Source organism: Mandrillus leucophaeus, unplaced genomic scaffold, assembly GCF_000951045.1.
Source record: "Mandrillus leucophaeus isolate KB7577 unplaced genomic scaffold, Mleu.le_1.0 Scaffold249, whole genome shotgun sequence".
NCBI classification, from domain to species: domain Eukaryota; kingdom Metazoa; phylum Chordata; class Mammalia; order Primates; family Cercopithecidae; genus Mandrillus; species Mandrillus leucophaeus.
The window spans coordinates 1055688-1069338 of NW_012102576.1; the positions used below are offsets into that span (position 1 = coordinate 1055688).

Sequence of the window (13651 nt, forward strand, 5' to 3'; positions counted from 1 at the left end):
TTCAAGCATGTTTTTATGCACTTATTTGCTATTCATATATCCTCTTTAATCAAGTATATCTCCAAATCGTTGACCCACTTTTTAATCTAGTTTTCATTTTCTTATTGTTGAGTTTTGAGTTCTTAATATATTCTAGATACAAGTTGCTTTTTAGAAAGCTGTTTTTCTGCCTTTGCTTGTCTTTTTATTCCCTTTTCAGGGTTTTTTTTTCTTTTCTAGCAGAGAATTTTAATTACGTTATAGTTCAATTTATCAAGTTTTAAAATATTGATAATGCTTTTGGTGTTGTATCTAAGAAATTTTTGCCTAATTCAAGCTCAAAAAAAGTTTATTTTCCTCTTTCCTTCTAATAGTTTTAGTGTTTGAGGCTTCATATATGAGTCTAAGATTTATTCTGAGCTCATTTTCTTATAAGGTATTAGGTGTGAGTTGAGTTTCACTATTTTGCATTAAGACACTCAACTGTTCCAGCACTATGAGTTCAGAAAATATTACCCCTTACCTGCCTGATTACTTTCCACTTCTGTCAAATGTCAATTGACCATACATGTTTAGATTTGTTTCTGAAATTTTTTTCTGTTCCATTGATTTATATGTTTGTTCTTTTATCAATATCATACTGTCTTTGTTTCTGTTACTTTGTAAATTATGAAAGCAGGTTCCCTGATTTCCAAATTTGGCCATTTTTTTTTCCTTCAAAATTGTTCAGCTGTTCTAGTTCTTTGATTTTTCTTATAATTTTAAAATTACCCAGCTTATTTCTACAAAAAATTCTTACTGCAGTGTTTATCAGGATTGCACTGAATCTCTAAACCTGTTTGGGTATAATTGACATCCAGCAATATTGCATATTCCAGTCTATGAATATCTTATATATCTCTGTTGATTCAAGTCTTTGATTTCTTTGTCACTTTGGTTTCCAGCTTCCATCATACTGATCCTAAACATATTTTGATAGATTTATTTGATATCTTTTGTGTTATTATAAATGGCAGTTTTTATATTTAAATTTCCACTTCATAATTATGAATATATGGAAATATAAGTGTTTTTTATATATGAACATAGCTAATCCTGTAGCTTTGCCAAATTCATTTATTCTCATAGCCATTTGGTAGATTCCTTAGAATTTTACATGCAGACAACTATGTTGTCTGTGAATAGCAATGCCTTTCTTTCTTTCCAATCTGCATGACATTTATTTCTTTTTTCTTGCCTTTTTGCCCCTAATGGGACATTCAGTAAAATGTTAAATTGGATTGGTGAGAGAGATCAAACATCCTTGCCTTATTCCATGTCACTGGGGGAAAGCATTTATTCTTTCATCCTTAAGTTTGGTGCTAGCTGTAGTTTTTCTGTAGATGCCCCTTATCAGGTTGAAGAAGGTTCTTCAATTTCTGATTTGTTGAGTCTTACTATCGTGGATGAATATTAAGTTTTTCACATCCTCTTGCAGCATTTATTCAGATGCTCGTATGTTGTCCCTTGTCTCATTCTGTCAATGTGGTGAATTTACATTGATTTATTTTCTGCTTCCCCTATTGCTTCTAACCAGCTGCTTTACTATGGGGCTAAATCTGGATTGTGTATGTTTGTTTTTCATCACAATTTCTACTCTTTTTCCAATAACTGGAAGATTCCCTGGGCATGGGGGGAATTCCGTTTTTAGCTCTAGCCCTCTTTGGGCCATTATTCTAATTTATGAACCAAGCCCTTTTGTGAAAGGAGTTGGCGGCAGGAGAATTGAAGTACATCTGATCTTAGTGTTGATTCTATGATGCATTTTTTCTCCCTAGGATATTCCTGAGATTGAGATTCTGATATTTGTATTTTACAGATAAAACTCTGCAAAGAAAATGCCTAGCACTTATGTCTGCAGTAACTCCTGCCAAGGTTTACTGTTGCTTGTTCATCATTGCAGTCCTCACTACAAGTGTGATTGTACTTTCTATTGTTTTGTCAGGTAAGTTGCTTGTTCTCCAAACTGTACAATATTCTTCATATGTTTTTGTTGTCAATAAATATTTATTAAGCTCCATTATGTGCCTGTCACTGTGTGAAATGCTTGAATTACATCAACAAACAAAACACACACAAAAGAATTCCTACTCTTCAGAACTTATATTCCAGCAGAAAAACACAAGTAAAAATAAATAAGGGTGGAGGTACAATGGGTTGCAATAGACTGACAAAACTAAGCTTTCTTGGGAAGATGACATTTCAGCAACCTTTTGAAAGAGGTGGAGGAACCTATTCCAGACAGGACTCTTCCTGGCTTATTTGAGGAAGAGCAAGGAGGCTGCTGTAGGTGAAGCAGAGTGAAGATGGAGAAGAAGAGTGGTACCATGGGGCATCAGGAACAGAGGAACCTTGAGGGACAGTTAAAGACTTTGGCTTTTACCTTCAGTGCAATAGGGAGACTAGATGAGGGAAGTTGTATGAGAGGAATGTCATGATGTGACTTTCATTGTAGAATAATCATTTGATTGCTATATTGAGACTAGGTAGGGGCGGGTGGTCAGATTCTGGATATTTTGAAAGCTGAGCCAACAGTATTTTATATCAAATTGGATGAGAAGTCTTAGAAAGAGAAATGCCTAAGGTAAGCCTGTCTTTTCTTTTGAGCCTTGGCAAGAATGCATTTGCCATCCATTGATATGAGAAAGGTATAGGAATTCCACTTACAGAACTATTTCCTGACAAGTTCCTCTCAGAATTGTCATTTTTATTAAAAATAAAGTAAGATCTCTACTTGAAATGTTTTCAGGCAAATCATCTGGCCTTAAGAGCTGGTATCTTCTACTGAAGCAGATTGAGAATGCACGAAAGTACAGAGAACTGTATACATAAAAAAATCATCTCGTGTATACAGAGGTAATAGGTCCTCAGCATTGCTTTGTCAAGAGGAAGAAGGGCTAATATGAGGGAGAATATGGAAAAATCATCTGTATGACCTGTGAAAGTACAGTACTATGGAAGTCGATACTACAGAAATTGATTTCCTTGAAACTGTTAGGGTCAGTGTAAATTTCAGAAAGTCAAGAGTGCAGACACCCAGCTGGAAACCACTGGACTGATGATTGCTGTGCTTAGGATAAGGCACTTTGTGATGAGTTAGGAAAACAGCAATCAGATATGTACACCTCAAAACCGACCTCAGGAAAGCAAGCAGAAAAATAGGTAAAAGGGGTGAGAACATTTATTTATTATGTTTCATTGTGATTGTCTCACTTTTAGCAAGAAAGGAAAAGTGAGTGGTAGAGTCACCTAAATACGCTGCTTGGCCAAAAAGCTGGGTTAGATTTAGGAGTAAATGTTTTTATTTTTCTGAAGACATAAGAAATTGGACATTGAATCAAACATTCTGTGTCTCATTAGAAGCCAGCCTTGCTCAGTTTGCAACTATGGAGGAACTGGTAAGACATATTTTTGGATCATGTTTTCTGTCAAATACTTAGCCCCCTGAGGCAGGTCGGCTACATAGGGTTAAAGCTAATATACTAGGAAGAATCCCATTCCAGGGGCATGAGACGTGTTTTCATGTCTAACATTTGTTGAGGGTGTGTTCTCTGCCTGGAACCCTGTGAGACATTTTAGATGTATTTCCTCATGTAATTCTCACAGTGAACCTCTAAGATGAGATGTATTGTTCTCATTCTATTAAGATGTAAGGTAATTATATAATTTGTCATCTAGATTAAGATATATAGGGTATTAAAAGTGATCATTAATACATTGGTGGAATGACAAGCATAAACTGGGAATTTCCCAATGAAACTGGGATATATGCTCACTTTAAATAAAGTAATTTAGGATCAGAGACATTAAATGACTTAAACTGAGAATTGGGAATTAGTCTCACTCCAGAGTTTATGCTGCTTAATTACACCATGCTGCCAGTCAAAAAGAGAAGGGATAGGGAAGAGAGACTCCAGAGTAATATGAAAGAAAGGGATGCACAGTGTTACTTTCTGTTTTATTATAGAATTTCCGGAAAAGATACAAAGCCCCTTCCAACCATTGGATTGGCCTTAGAAGAGAATCATCCCATCACATTTGGAGATGGATGGACAACACAGAATATAATAACACGCATGTTTTGAGACTTCTCATCTTTCTGCTGTGTTTATGTATGGTTATGTGTGTGAGTTGTGTTTATGAGATAAGAAATGTAGTATGATGGAAAACTTAGTGCAATATGAGGTAAGAAGTCTAAACTCTTTTTATGCTCTTCCATTTATTAGCTGTGTCTTTGGGAAAGCTTTACCTAACTGTGATTTCAGTTGAAATCTTTAACATGACAGTGACATTTGACACAATTTTACGCTTTCATCCACTGATTTAAAACTGCTGAAATCCCTGCTTACAGCTGATGTACAACAAAGGTTCTACAATCATAGGAAGCCACTGAGGAGCTGATATCCACAAGGCTGTTAAGCCCACTCTTCCAGCTGTTGCATCCATTTACAATAGGAAAGCATCCAGGGAACTCATGGGAATCTGTCTCTCCTAAAATCTTATCACCAGAAGGAAACTAGTAACAGTTCCTTGGACTGTGAACATTTCAAAGGGGTATTTTGAATATAATCATTACATTACAGCAGATAAAATGTAGGAACCCAGTCATATCCATTAATCAACGCTAAGCCCTTTCAGGAATTTACTAGTGTTTTTTTTTTGTTTTTTTGTTTGTTTGTTTGTTTTGTTTTGTTTTGTTTTGTTTAATTTTCACACATTTATAAAACAATTTGGGAGGAGACTGGAAATCATCTTGATGGAAGACCACCAATGGCAGCAGTTCATTTGGGTGCAGCAGCAAGCATCAGTTAAATACCTATCAACATAGCTGGGCTTGGTGTGGATAAATGATAAGCTTGTGATTTTCAAGCAAGGACCTTGAGGATATAAAGGACACTAAATACAGAAATGGTTTATATTACTATGAAGCAATATTAATGACAGACTTTTGCTTTTCTCTTATCCACATTAAAATATGGAGGGGGTACAGAAGATGATAGGTGAGGAACAAATGCAGGTGTCTCACTTATAAATATGTAATATTTTTGTGTTTGGATTTAGGCTTGCTATCAGAGGAGGTGGAGAATGTGCCTTCCTGAATGACAATGGAGTCAGAATCTTTATAGACAGAAAATGGATTTGTAGCAAGCCAAACAGTTATGTCTGCAGTTGCCAGTTATGTCCCCACTGGGATCCTACCTAGTAGAGCGTTGAGAAGAGGGCCACCATCCTCCAGACTCCAGAATGGTAGATTCATCAGCAGCTTCCACCATGCCCCTAGAAAAACTGCAAGGAACAGACCTGCACATGTATCCCCTAAATCTAAAATAAAAGTTGGAAAAAATGGAACTTGATGTTAAGATGCACTGATACAAAATTTAAATTTTGGTCTCCTACATTAAAACAATATGAGTATCTTAAAATATTGAATTGTTCTTAGTAAGATTACAAGAGGCTTTGATTTTTAACTCTGCAATGTTTCCTTAACAGCCATTCTCTGAATTACAGACTAATTCCTATTTCTGCCACATTCCTTCCTGAGAACTGTCTAGTCCTGGTTTGGGGTTTATCTTAAAGGTCTAGAAAGGCAACATTTTACTTCAGCATAACTTGATTCTGTATTGTTGTTTTTTCTTAATGTGTCAAAATTGTTTTGTTACCAGGACTTCCTATGTTGTTACTAAACAAGTAACAACATATAATTTGATAAATGCAATAATTTGATAAATAATCCTTTGTGAACAAATATGGAAGCATTTACTTTTTCTCTCTACTTGATTCCTGCAAGTAGGAATATTCCCCTGATCAAGGCAACTGGCCTAGAAAACAAAGATTCTGTGTTTTACCAAGATAATTCCCAGTGCTTCATGGTGTCTTTATTAAACTTTGACTGCTTAGGGAAACTGAGCTTTAAAAGGGTTAAGGTTTTTACATCCATGTAACTTTCTGAGGTCTTTAGGTTGTCACTCTGATTAAATGAGTAGTATTCTTGGCAGTGACTTATGATCTCTTGAAGGAAGTATTTTAAGCTTTTTGACATCCTTGGCAGGTTTCTCTAGAATCCAAATCCTAAATTAAGCCTTTTGGCCTAACATTGACTGGGATTTTTCCAGGTGGGCCCCCTAGATATGCCCCCTCAAAAGGCATCTCTTTCTTGTAGAGATATTAAATGATTAGGCTTCTTTGGTAAATACTACTGGAAGCATTGTCAAATAAGAAATGATAAGAAATGGTGTTTTACCTTTCTTTAAGCTATGTTTGTGTAAGTTCATCATTTATAGAAATGTGAAATTTTATGAGATTCCTAAAATACTGACATGCTGAGATACCTGTAATAATTGCAATTTTTTTTGTGTTGGATGATTGTATGCCACAGAAATACTTAAATTTCCTTGTTAATTGATAACTTTAATCAGATCTTTACCTATGGCTGTTCTGGGTTTTTGTCATTCACAGTTATTATTTTAATTTCTTCTTTGGAAGCATTCGCAATCAGCTATAGTCCAAAATTGCTAATTAAAATCAAGCAAAACAAAATTAATTACATAAAATTAAGTCATAAGGATGTTTTTATGACTTCAATGTTTTATTTTCCAGAGCGAAGGAAATTTTCTGTCACAAGCTATCAATCATTTGCAATAATTTGATAAAGAATCCTTTGTGAACAAATATGGAAGCATTTACTTTTTCTGTCTACTTGATTCCTCCAAAATTCAGAAACTATTTGTGAATATTTTTATCGTTAGCTATGCAAGTTCAGTAAAAATCCACTCTGTCTTTATAAGCAGGATCCAATGGGGAATATTGGTTATATTGCTAAGGTTTGGCTTGAAATGTCATATTTAAGAATATGCATAGAGGCCAGGGGTGGTGGTTTACACCTGTAATCCCAGCATGTTGGCAGGCTGAGGTGGGTGGATCACTTGAGACTAGGAGTTTGAGATCAGCCTGGTCAAAATGGTGAAACCTCATCTCTACTAAAAACACAAAAATTACCCAGGCATTGTGGCACACACCAGTAGTCCCAGCTACTCGAGAGGCTGAGGCACAAGAATCGCTTGAACCCAGGAAGTGGGGGTTGCAGTGAGTAGAAATCACACCACTGCACTCCAGCCTGGGTGACAGAGTGAGACTGTGTCTCAGAAAAAAAAAAAAAAAAAGTGCGTAAAATGCCTTGCTTCATGAGTTCCCAGCTTCACAGGGAATGAGTAAAAATTGTCACTTTCTGGCAGGTTCAAAAACCTTGATTATAAGCAAAATCCAAAGGCTACTTTGGTTTTGTTTCCTAGCCTCAAGAGGTTCTAAAATCTAAGATCTCCTACATCATCAACAGGAGAGAAATATTATGCTTCTAAGGAAAGCAAAGTTGCAACTGTTTTTAGATTTTAACCCCGTACATTGTCTTCAAGTCCTTGTTGTCTGCCTGTAGACTGAACTAGATCCTGGATTCTCCTAAGTTCCTCCAATATTAGATTATAACAGTCCTGATGGAGTCCCCCAACGCTCTTGTCTCGATCCTGACTAGGGATGCTCCAGGGACATTCAGGTGACGTCCCCTTCTTAAAAATCTGACCAACTAGGGACATTAGATACCAGAATTGGGAACAAAGTAGATCCATGAGATACTATGGTCAGTAATGAGATTTTATTGGTCAGTGAATCTTTTTTTTTTTTTTTTTTTCAGATGGAGTCTCACTCTGTCTCACCCAGGGTGGAGAGCAGTGGCATGATCTCAGCTCACTACAACCTCCCATCTCCCGAGTTTAAGTGACTCTCCTGCCTCAGCCCCCCAATTAGCTGAGGTTAAAGGCATGTGCCACCACACCTGACTAATTTTTATATTTTTAGTAGAGACTGGATTTTGCCATGTGGGCCAGGTTGGCCTCTGGCCTGGAACTCCTGACCTCAGGTGATCCACCTGCCTTGGCCTCCCAAAGTGTTGAGATTACAGGCGTGAGCCACTGCACCTGGCCTGCTCAGTGACTTCTAATGCTTGCTGCTGTACCTGGGTAAATACTTCCAGTCATATTTAAATGGGCTTAAAGTTGGCAAAATCTCTGAAAGAGACATCTTCAGAAAGTCTCCTAACGGAACTTAGTGGATAAAGTTTCCGATGTCCAGGTATATTCAGCTGGTTTCCCCCTGGTATAGGATTTCTTCTGCGTTCTACCCTACACGTCTTATGATACCCCTCATATTTTGGCTAAGCATTTGACTCCTCTTTAAAATTGTTCTAACTGGTTTTTAACAGATGTCTACAAGAGATCCCCACCAGGATCCTGCCCACGCAATCCTTGAGACTTTAAACTCACTCCCCCTGGAAATAGGAACCAACTTAACCCAAGAGACTTTGGTTCAAATGTAACCAGTACTTTCCTGAATGCCTCTCCTAACTAAATGGCTCTAGCTGCCCTATTGGCCACTGCAGTGCCACTAGGATTCCTACAAGCGATCAGATGGGCCCAGAGCAGGTAGCCAACCACTTCTTTGTTGGATGGAATGCAATGCTGTTTGCCAGCGGGTTTGAGCCAGTCCTTCAAGACGGATTCTGAGTGACTAACTGGACATAAATTTAAATAGCACCCATTTGCTAACTAGATTTCATACAAATGCTCTGAGTTCCTGGAAAACCCACACTCCTTAACTTTGGGACTTTCGAGACTCACCTAAATCAATCCATCAAAGCTCACCTGTGTCAGCTAATCAGGGATCAGCTGTATTGACTAACGAAAACTAAGGGAGTTTCAAATTTTAACCATTCATTTGTGAAGAAGACATGATTGGGAGCCTGGATATGAACATTTGCATAAAATCTGAGCATTCTCTTTGTTCTCTGGAGCAAATAATGTTAAGTTGTTAACTCTCTATACCTTTCTTTAGAACTGGATGGAAACAACTCCACCTGAAATGCAGCCCTGATATCAGGGAACTCCTATAGCAAAACACTAAACAACTTTATTACTCTAACCAATGTTTATGTCCCTAATCAGCAAGAAGTAGTTAGAATGGTCATCATCCCTTTCCCTCAAGATTATGGAATGGACATAAAAAAGAAGGGGGTTTGTAACTGCACCAGACTAATCTGTTGTCAGAAAGGTGCTCCTGAACCAGACCCCGAAAGAGGGTTCTTGGATCTCCTGCAGGAAGGAATTCAAGGAAAGTCACAGAGTGTGGAGAGAATAGACAGTTTATCGAAAGCTACTAAGTTACAGCGTAGGGCATCCTCCAAAAGCAAGAGGAGGAATGTGCTGTCTTTGTTTTAAACTCTTCTTTTATAGGGGTTTTATCTATGTTAAAGCTAAGCTATGTCCACATGTGGGTAGGCTGTCAGTATGACAAAATTTAGTACTTTGTTGATATAAAGAAACTTACCCTTGTCATCTTAGTGCATAAGTACATCAAAGTATGACTCTAGCTATCTTAAAAGCATGTATCGTTATGTGATATTGGGACATCTGGACATTCTATTGTCATAGGAGTTTGTCCTTGCAGCATTACTAAATCACTTCCTTAGCTGTAAACATCTTATAACCGTAGGTCATGACTGGCAAGGAACATGCCTTGTTAGTTTTTTGATGGAGCTGATTTTAAAATAGTGTCACTCTGGCTTTCCTATGTTCCTGCTTTCCTAACAAATCTGGTTCAACTTTTTTTTTTTTTTTTTGATTCAATATAATGTGTTTTTTCCATGCTACCTCATTTACAGCCTATAGATATGGTTGGTCTATGTGTTTCCTTGTTCAGCTATGATTCTTACTTTTTTTAATCACACATGCTTTATGGCGGCTTCCACTACCATGAGCCATATTTTCTATGTTACCAGCAACATGTTTGGGTTTGTTTTTTGTTTTGTTTTTATTTCAAATTTTACTTTAGATTTAGGAAGTACTTGTGCAGGTTTGTTAACAGGGGTATATTGCATGACCCTGAGCTTACAATACCAACGAGCCCATCACTCAGGTAGTGAGCATAATATCCAATAGGTAGTTTTTCAGAACTTGCCTTATCTTCCCTCTCTCCCTGCTCTAGTAATTCCAAGCCTATTTTTCCCATTTTTATGTCCACGTGTTCCCAGCATTTAGCTCCCACTTATAGGTGAGAATATGTGGTATTTGTTTTCCTGTGCCTGCATTAATTTACTTAGGATGATGGCTTCCAGCTGCATCTTTTGTTGCAAAGGACATGACTTTGTTCTTTTTTATGGCTGTGTAGTATTCCATGGTGTATATGTACCCATTTTCTTTATCCAATACGCTGTTGATAGGCATCTACATTGATTCTATGTCTTGGCTATTGTGAATAGTGCAGCAATGAACATGCATGGTTCAACTTTTATGGTAACAAAGTTGTGAGTTGTTCTTCAGTCGTCATGGACCGTCAGGTCATGTAACCTGAGCATGGGCAGGTGAAACAAGTGTGCAACCACAGGGAAACCTAATCTTTCAGACTGAGGTACAGGCACCGAATGAAGAAGTGGACACAGGATGGCAAGATCCAGGATCCAACTGGATAGAACCCTGGCATCACTTCATGGCAGGATGCAGTCAGATCATGCCTCCCAGCATCACCTCATTGCAAGATCCAATCAGATTATTCCTCACTACCCTGTGCTTATAAAACCTGACCCAACTCCCAGTTGGGGCAGGCACTGCTTTGGGAGCTTTGTCCAGTGTTCTCTTGACTTTCTGTAAGTAATAAAATCTCCTTGCTAAATCCTCCCTGGCTGTGGTCATTGGGTTGATACCTGACAAGTGACTGAACCCACCTGCTGTGTGGGTAACATTTAGAACATATTTTCCATGTCTTTATTTTCCTTGACTCTCTGCATTAGTGTCTGTGCACCAGATAAAACAACTTCCTCTCCAGTCTTCACAGGCAGGTCTCATACAGGAGAACACCTTTGCCAATCAGTCCAGACAGAGGTTCTAGGTGCCACTGAAACCTTCATGGTAGTTGAAACCACAATGTTTGTTCTTAATGGTCCTCAGGCATCTAGAGTATGCCAGGTCCTTTCAGTGCTCTCAGTTACGTGAGATAAAATCCAGTTCCTCAGGTAGCAGCCAGAATAACTGGGGTGCTAGTTATTTGGTCTGTGTCCTTTGCTTTTCAGAGAGAAGCCGGAAGCTGGGCTTGATCACTCTGCACTGAGCCAAAGTGGGGAGCAGGGGGAAGTACCCACATGCTTATTAAAAACTGCTCTGAAAATATTTGAAGTACCAGGGCTGTAACAATTATTATTTTAAAAACAACTGCTGTTTTGTTTTGTGTAGCCCCAGAGGTTTAGCAGATGCTGGGCCCTGTCAGCTCAGCAAAACAGGGAAATTAGAAACCAGTCCCTCTGGTAGTCTCTAGAGAAGTTGTGATACCAGATACGTGGTCCAAACCCTTCACTCCTCAGGGATAGGCTAAGAGATGGGAGTTCCTTCCCGATCATAGGGCATTGTATTAGGGCTAGGGGTTATGATCAGTGTGTGAAAGTTTTTTCCTACCAGTTTTGATGTGGATAGTTTAACACTCACCTAGGGTGCAGGAGTGGCTCATCAGTTTCTGGATTTCCAGTGATGAGAATTTGCCCGTGTGTTGCTGTCCAATTGATGTGTCCAGGATGATGAAGGAGAGTTTAGGGCCTTCTATTCTGCCGCCTTGTGACTCTGACAGTTTCTTTCAATGTTAAACTATCATACGATCTAGTTACTACATTGGTAGACATTTCTCTCACACGAGTGACAACTTATATTTACACGAAAGCCTGTATATAAAATGTTCATAACAGCTTTATTCATAATAGTCAAAACTTGTGAACATATGTCTCACAGTGGGTGAATAATGAAGTAAACTCTGTTACAGGCATACAATGGAATACTACTCAGCAATAAAAAGGAACGGGCTATTGATACATACCACAACTTCCTTGAATCTCAAAGTACTTAGGCTAAGTAAGAAAAACCAATTACTGAAGATCACATTCTGTATGATTTAATTTATGTAACATTCTTGAAATGACAAAATTGTACAGATAGAGAATGAGGGTTATGGATGGGTGAGTGGAGAAGAAGGGGTAGAATGGAGAAAGGGTGGTGTGGATCTCTGTGGTGATGGAAGAGTTTTGTTCCCTCATTGTATCAATGGCATTATCTTAGTTGTGATATTATAGTGTAGTTTTTTAGATGTTACCATTGGGAGAAACTAAGCAAAGAAGATGTGGGATCTTTCTGTAATATTTCTTACAACTGCATGTGAATCTACAACTAGCTCAAAATAAAAAGTTTAATTATAAGATAAAAGCTACATGAAATGAAGCAAAAAATAATTCACCCTTTTCATGCACACAGAGTCAGAGACTGTGACATAATTTGCAGGATCTAGTGCAGAATACAAATGTAAAACCTCTGGTTCAAAAATTATTAATAATTTTGAGACATTGACGATAAAGCATTAAACCACCTATGGAGCGCTTTAAGCATGATGAACTGTGCTACCACACAGATTGCACATTCACATATCTAGTCCTGCAAATGGAATGAGTTTTGCCCATGATCCATTCACCATTGCCTCTTTGGCTCAGTGAATTTCCTTCTTCAGGAGGGTAATTTTCTCTTCTTTCTCTGCTAAGCTGTTTAACAGTAGTTGCCCTGCCTAATGGGCTTCATCCATTTCTCTCAGATCGTTTTCATGATGCACTAGGATGAAGCACACCCTTTCTCCTAGTCTTGAGGAAACATCGATATTCAGAATATTTAAATCCAGGCACCGACCAATCAGAAGAGTTTCTGGCCAATGTTCCACACTTGAGGGAAATGACATTATCTGAACCCTGAAGAAAAAGGTTGTAGATATTCTCCAGATCAAAGCATCGCCAGGAAGATTTTAGTTGTTGAAGTTCGTAATATTTCCTAAAGCAGGTATGAATTACTAGTAACTTAATAGGTATATTAACTGATGAAGTTTTCATTTCTCAGAACAAACCAGTCAAGGAAGGAAGGTGCTATTATACTCCTTTTATTCATAGAGATCTTGAGGCTGACAGAGTTTAATCAATATACTATAATTATTGTGTAATAATAAATTACCATAAACGAGGGGTGCTATGATCTCAATATTTGTGTCTCCCACTCCCAAACTCACACGTTGAAATCCTGACTCTCAAGGTGATGGCATTAGCAGATAAAAGCTTTGGGAGGTGATTAGGTCATGAGGGTAGAACACTGATGAATGGGATTAGTGCCCTTACAAAAGGGACCCACCAAAGTTCCCTTGTTCCTTCCACTATGTGAGGACACATCTAGAAGGTGCCATCAATGAACCAGAAAGTAGGCCCTCACCAGGCACCAAATCTGCCAGCATTCTGATCTTGGACTTCCAGCCTCCTGAACTGTGAGAAATAAATTTCTGTTGTTTGTAAGTTACCCATTTTATGGTATTTTGTTATAGGCCACATGAACTAAAACAAGTGGATTAAAAACAACACAAATTACTATCTTACTGTCTAGAAATGAGAGATTCAAAATGGCTAAAGTCAGGGTGAAACTGATAGGGCTGCGTTTCTTTTGGAGGCTCTAGGGAAGAAGCTGTTTCCTTGCCTTTGTCAGCTTCCAGAGGCCACCTGTATTCCTTAGCTTATGGTCCCTTGCTA

The 13651-nt window shown here is 38.1% G+C and overlaps 1 long non-coding RNA gene and 1 pseudogene across 2 annotated transcripts in view; both read left to right on the plus strand.

Annotated features, from left to right (window-relative positions):
* LOC105541990 overlaps nucleotides 1-5367 on the plus strand; it is a 27408-nt pseudogene extending 22041 nt beyond the window's left edge. The window contains exons 2-4 of the transcript XR_001006408.1: nucleotides 1838-1963; nucleotides 3986-4092; nucleotides 5080-5367. The product of XR_001006408.1 is annotated as an aspartate aminotransferase, mitochondrial-like (transcript). The remainder of the gene's footprint in view (nucleotides 1-1837; nucleotides 1964-3985; nucleotides 4093-5079) is intronic.
* Nucleotides 5368-6838: 1471 nt separating this feature from the next.
* On the plus strand, nucleotides 6839-10359 carry LOC105541989. Its single transcript, XR_001006407.1, has 2 exons — nucleotides 6839-6901; nucleotides 7928-10359. It is a non-coding gene; the product is annotated as an uncharacterized LOC105541989 (long non-coding RNA).
* The last annotated feature ends 3292 nt before the right edge of the window (nucleotides 10360-13651 follow it).